The 6,916-nt window shown below is 46.3% G+C and overlaps 1 non-coding gene across 1 annotated transcript; it reads left to right on the top strand.

The window, feature by feature from the left end:
• The first annotated feature begins 278 nt into the window (after positions 1 to 278).
• Positions 279 to 352, top strand: TRNAI-AAU (transfer RNA isoleucine (anticodon AAU)). The gene has a single exon. It is a non-coding gene; the product is annotated as a tRNA-Ile (tRNA).
• The last annotated feature ends 6,564 nt before the right edge of the window (positions 353 to 6,916 follow it).

Here is a 6,916-nt window from a genome sequence, read left to right as displayed (position 1 = left end):
TCTGGATGAGGATTACCCGGATACGTAACATTACGCAGTGGTGGATCGCACTTGCGCCGTGACATCCAATCAACATGAGTTCGATTCCGAATCCGCATTGACCAGCGAAGGGGAAGTATGGTCAAACACCGCCCCCCCCCCCCTACGACCGACGCGGCGTGGGGAAACCTTCATCCAGCAGTGGACTGACACACACACACAGAGCTGTACACGTGCTGCCCCGTGTCTCGGTTGGCGCTGGGAATCAATGACAAGAGACTTGGTGTTGTCTGTCAGCTGGCCGGTTAGCTCAGCTGGTTAGAGCGTGGTGCTAATAACGCCAAGGTCGCGGGTTCGATCCCCGTACGGGCCACTAACTTTTTATTTATTTTAATTTACATTACCCTTACTGTACTTCTTGCAATTGCGTTCCTACGCCACTGCTGGGGCAGAGGGCTCCACTAGAGGGAGCTCGAGAGGGTCTCTCGCTCTCTCTCGAGGGGAATTCGAGAGCCTGGACATACACGCTTGGACAGACCTCTTAAGTTTAGCACTGTCGTATGCTCTGGATTATAAGACGCAGACTGGCCCACTCAATGTATTTTAAATCAAAAGATGATTTCCCTGTACCATCTATACAACTTTCTTGACACTGGGCACATGTTTTTTGGGGTTGCTTCTTACTTTCCGGAGCATCTTATAATCCGGTGGAAATTTTAAAGAAACGATATAAACGTCTGCTTTGGCAGTAAATGGTAAATAATATTTTTTTACGAAAATCATGTGCGGGCAACGTGGTCACGGAGACGGATGTGGCTGGGGCACATAACACCGTGTGTGTGTGTATATATTTATATATCATGTTTTTTTTTAGAACAAACCTTTGAAGCGTTGCTAACAGCAGACCACGTGTGCAATTGGAACATCTGCGTGACTTCACAGCAGCCCCGTAAACGTCGTCGTGGGGGGTTAGAGGGGGAGGCTTAGCCCACTCCCCACCCCCCAAATAACACTATTATATTCTTGGGTCTTTCGATAAAGTCACGTAGATAGGTTCAAATAAAATACAAAAAAATAACAAAAAAACTACGACGCTTCGATCACAACACAAGCTTGTATTGTGATCGAAACGTCGTAGTTTTTTTTTGTCATTTTCTTTGAACCTATCTACGTGACTTTTCCGAAAGACCCAAAATAATGCGAATCCCTGCAGTCACGAAAGCTTCAAGTCAAGATTAAAATGATGAATCTTTTATTTTCACAATTGGTGAGATCAACAAATGCAGGTATCTGCTAGAACACTCATAACAAAAAATAACAAAAACAACTACGACGCTTGGATCGCAACACAAGCGTTCGTCATCAGGGAGAAAAAAGTGGGGGACAGCTGCTGAGGCAGACAGTTTTTAAAGGTTTAAAATGGGTGTCGCCCAAGGGTCATAAACGAAGTGGGCGGGGCTAGTGATGTTAATGTCATACATTAGCATGTTAATGTGATGAATTAGCATGTTAATGTGATGAATTAGCATGTTAATGTGATGAATTAGCATGTTAATGTGACAGATTAGATTGGAGAACAAATCCACGTTAAATTTCGATTTAAAGCTTTCGTGACTGCAGGGATTCATCTTCTTGGTTCTTTCGGTAAAGTCACGTAGAAGGACAGACCTGTTCTCCACCTGAAGACGGCTGCTTGCGTTGTGGTCGAAACGCCGTGAGAATTATTTTATTATGTTTTATTTTTATTATGTTTTATTTTCCTTCTACGTGACTTTACCGAAAGAACCAAGAAGATAAATCCACGTTATTTACAATCTGAGTACGACGTTTCGCCAACAATTACAACCGGCATCGAGTTTTGCGTCGTGCCGTTAACGATGCCATTGGATGACCCCTCCCGCCGCCTCCCATCTCAACAACATCAACCGCTCCACGCGAGGTCGCTTCACAGACGCTCTCGAGCGAGCTATCGTGCCATCGTTCGTCGTCGTCGTCTTCACTGGATGCCTCTCTCTCCCTTGTCCGTGTCTCGCCGTCAAGACGCCGCTTGTCTCTCACGAGCCTGAGATGTCACGAAACGATCCCTTCGTCCACACCGGTCAGCAGCGAGGTCATTTCCATCGCTCCATCTCCTCGGAGTTACACCGCGCGCGGCACGCACGCTGCTTTGTTTTGTCACAAACAACAACAACAGCAGTAGCAGGAGCAGACAAAACTCGGGGTGCGTGATTAACACTGCGGCCATGCAATGAAAGAAAACATATGTACAATTGGCGACGTTTCGGGCATCGGCCCTTCTTCCTAGCAACGGCTCGTCTTCATCTCTCTACTCTGAACAAGGATCATTTCCAAAAGACGTCGATCGCCTATGACCGGGTTTATCAGACCGCTCCGGAAAGAAAGACGCACCTCCAAACCTGACACCAGAGATGTGCACAGTTCTGGTTCGGGACACACAAACGCCGACCGGATTATAAGACGCACCCTGATATTTTCCTTTAAGATACAGCGGAGGGGATGGCGGGGGGGGGGGGGCAATGCAGCAAGTAGGATAATGACGTAGATTCATTATCTGGAGGGCAAAACAAATTGGTGTTGTTCATCTTGTGGTTCTTTCGGTAAAGTCACGTAGAAGGGAAGTAATAAAATAATAAAACATAATAAAATAATTCTCACGACGTTTCGGCCACAACGCAAGCAGCCGTCCTCAGGTGAAAACCAGGTCTGTCGAGGAGACAGCGTCGAAATTGGTGGTGGTTGGGTTGAGACGATGAGAACGTCAGCCTTGTGGTGGATGTTATGGGGGGAGGGGGGTGGAGAGAGAGGCGCGCATTTCATAATCCGGAGCACATACGGCAGACAACATCATCATCATCGCCGTCATCTCAAAAACAAGTTTCCCACTCCTTGGCTACTGCTGCCACTGGGGTAGTCATCGATTGCAGTCAACCATCGTGACGCATCCCTCTCTTAACTGTGACGCCCGCTCTGCCCACCCAAGCCTCCTCCTCCTCCTCTTCCCTCGTCGCATGGGCGGGGTTCTTCTACCTGTTCATAGGGTAAAGCGGGCGATTGAAAACGTTCGAAAAACACCTGCAGCATACGAGGTGTCAATCACCTAGATAGGGACCCACCTCTCCCCCACCAGACATAGCGGAGGATGAATGGAGGAAGACACCCCCCTCCTCACCAGCGATCTCCGATCTCGAGCTCCATCCAGCGGAGAACAGGAGAGCGAGCCTCCAGCTTGGGGACACCCGGTGGGGGTCGAGCAAGGGACGGGCAGGAGGGACGGGCAGGAGGACCCAGTGGTGCACCGGCTCCCTTCCTCCTGGGACGAGGGTGGCAGGGTGGCAGGCCCTGCGAGTGGGCCCATGACGAGAGACGGCGAGCCTCGTCACCTCGAAGTCGACTTTCTTGCGAATTGTCGTCTCAAAAGTGGGCGGTGAACGCCATCCAAGGCTAAACGTGCGTTTGAGGGTGGATGGCACCTGCCGGGTCTGCCCCGTGACCTCCTGCCAGCGGGCCGTTCGACACTTCACGTGGTAGCCTCAACGTGCACGTAGCCTGGCACCAGCGTCGTGGTGGACGTCACCGCCACTTAGTTGTTGTTACTCTGTGGTTCTTTGGGTAAAGTCACGTAGGTGTAAAATAAATTACATTAAATCACGACGTTTCGGGCGCAACACAAGCAGCCCTTTTGCCCACTTCAGCAATTGTTTCTTGCTGTGGTTGTTCCACATGATGACGGACGCTTGTGTTGCGCCCGAAACGTCGTGATTTTATTTATTTTATTTTCAACTACGTGACTTTACCGAAAGAACCAAAGAGTATGGATCCCCGCAGTCACGAAAACCTAAAATCTAGATTTAGTTGTTGTTTACACCATTGGAACCTCATTTGCCAGTAAAAATATGATAATTGGTTTTTACCCTTCTATCTGGCAACAAAACTGACACCTTTTTACAAGGAGTCATGTTTGCATAGACCACAATACCTGCAGTCATAATGCTAACAAAAAACATAACTCTGATAATGTGCACTGTCCTTGAAGTCGGATGTGGACCAATGAACTGGAAGGACAGTGCACATTATCAGAGTTATGTTTTTTGTTTGCATTATGACTGCAGGTATTGTGGTCTATGCAAACATGACTCCTTGTAAAAAGGTGTCAGTTTTGTTGCCAGATAGAAGGGTAAAAAAATAATGATCTTAGTTGTTGTTGTCTGGGAACGCGGAGCCTCGGTGTGAGTGTCGGGACCAAGGGGATCGTGGTGTGAAAGCAGGCAGGGGGAGCTTGTCTACGAATTAAAGACGACTCAACCCCTTCTTAAATCGCCTCCGCGTTGGTAACAATTACCCTCTAACTCGACTTCGACCCACGCGATACACGTTACGTGACTTTGCTCACCACCAAAAAAAACACACAACAGCGGCGGCAATGAACAATGAAGGCGAGAGCCTTGAGGGGTAACTCGAGAACAAAAAAGCGGCACGCTCCTCTTGTTCGCTTTTCTCGGCGAAACTTTTCGAAATAAATCGACGGAATTTCGACTTAAAGCTTTCGTGACTGCAGGGATTCATCTTCTTAGTTCTTTCGGTAAAGTCACGTAGAAGGGAAGTAATAAAATAATAAAAATAAAACATAATAAAATAATATCATAATATTATAATTAATAATTGTATTATAATTAATATAATTAATAAAATAAAATAAATACTACGTGATAAAATAATATAATAATATAATAATTTCTAATATTTTTTATGTTTAATTTTTATTATTTTATTACTTCCCTTCTACGTGACTTTACCGAAAGAACCAAGAAGAGAAGTCGACGGAAGTGAACAGCGGTGGCACGCGCCACGCACCGCCGCCGTGCGTGGAAGAATCTCCGCCCCTTGTTACGAGGAGAGAGACGGCGGTGGGAGTCGGGTGGGTACATGACCCAGTGACTTTGCGTGCCGCCGTGGTAGCCGGACCCTCTCGATGCTGTGTGTGAGTCATCGCCATCTGTTAACACGACAAATTCTCGACAATCAATTCACTTGTATAAATTTTTTTGTACGTTGTTGTTGTATTTCTTCTTTTCTAAGCACGTGGGTGGTGGAGCGGTGGTGCATCGGTCCGCGCACTACAACATTGAGAAATATGCCCAGGGCCGGATTAAGGCGTTGGGAGCTTTAGGAGCTGCAACCCAGAGGCCTTCACTAGCTAGAGGGCCTGCTGAATGCTGAATTTTATTTGTTGTTAGCCTTGTAAAAATAAATTTAAATGTTCTCTAACTTTGTTTTCCTTTTGAAAATATTACTGGGGGGCACTCACACGACCTGGAGCCCAGGGGCCCACACAATCTTAATCCGGCCCTGAATATGCCTTCAGATTATTTTGATTATTTTGCCACTGTACATTTTCACACGATAAGCCACTTCGTTGAGCTATCAGTTGTGGCCAGGTCGCTTTTGAAAAAAAAGCTAATAGGTAAGTGGGCCTTTCACGGTTAAATTAAACAGTTTAGTTTCATTTCTATTTTTAAGCATTATTTATCCAGGAGATAAATAAGTACAATGCATGGCCGCCAAACCAACATTTTCATTCTCAGAACCGGAATTTAGGCGAATTAAGTGGCATTGACTCAGAGCCTCACGGTTCCAATCCAGCGGCCGCCCTGATTAGTACGGCGAGTGGCACTGTCCCATTAAAAACACGCGCCGCCCTCTTCACCGTGGTCGTCAACGATCCCGTGACGGCATCAGGGTCCACGTTAACTAAATTTGAAAAGGAGAAAACAAATGACCCACAAATTACGTAACGCTCTTGCACTATGAAAACTTGGCAGGGCCCTCTTGAAACCGAGTCACGAGACTCGCTGACGATTTCCTGGGTTTCGAATCGGAGTAATAACAATACAACACAATAATAAAAACATATTTTATTATTTTTTTATTTAAAGCTTTCATGACTGTAGGGATTCATATGCTTGGTTCTTTCGGTAAAGTCACGTAGATAGGTTCAAAGAAAATACAAAAAAATAACAAAAAAACTACGACGCTTCGATCACAACACAAGCTTGTATTATAGAAAAATAATATAAATATAAACCAATAAAAATTATCACGACGTTTCGACTGCAATACAAGCAATCATCATCAGTTGTGAAATCCACAGCAAGAAATTTTGAAAAAAAAATTCTTACTGTGGATTTCACACCTGATGATGATTGCTTGTGTTGCAGTCGAAACGTCGTGAGAATTTGTATTGTTTTATATTTATATTATTTTATTATTTCCCTTCTACGTGACTTTACCGAAAGAACCAAGCATATGAATCCCTACAGTCATGAAAGCTTTAAATAAAAAAATAATAAAAACGTCGAACCATCTTTAATGTGACGTGGTTTTTCTAAGCGCAGGTCTTTTAGGAAATCGCACTAGGAGGCACCATCAACTCGCTGCACTTCAGAACCCCGGTTTACCCACGCGTGGCTGCAAGCCGGACTCGAGCCCAGGTTTCTCAGCAACGTCAGCCTCGGCGCACTGACCTCTAAAGCCCCCCACTCCACCCCCCACACACACACACCGCTTGCCACGTCCGGTAAAGAAGTGGAATTTTAAAGACTCGGTGACGTCATTGCTGCCCCGTGGAGGTTTGTGTGGGGGGGGGCATTGTGAGTCCGAGCCTGCCTCGTGGAATGTTCGCCAGACCCGGGCGCTCACGGGCGCGTTGGGGGCGTTGCGTCAATGGGGTGGAACGTCGGGAACTTCCGCGGATGTCTCAATACCAAACTCATTGAACGGTGGTGGGGAGGGGGGCCACGTGGTCTACTTTGTTTGAGCTGTCATTTGTGGCCAGGTCGTTTCTGAAAAATAAGTTAATACTTTACCTCGGCGGTGGGCACTATCGGCGAAGATGAAAAAACAAATGTTGGAGTTTTAT

This window comes from Lethenteron reissneri, chromosome 42 (assembly GCF_015708825.2).
Source record: "Lethenteron reissneri isolate LAM-NWPU_2019-01 chromosome 42, ASM1570882v1, whole genome shotgun sequence".
NCBI lineage: Eukaryota > Metazoa > Chordata > Hyperoartia > Petromyzontiformes > Petromyzontidae > Lethenteron > Lethenteron reissneri.
The sequence above is the reverse complement of the archived record's forward strand: the minus strand, read 5'-3'. Positions and strand labels throughout refer to the sequence as shown.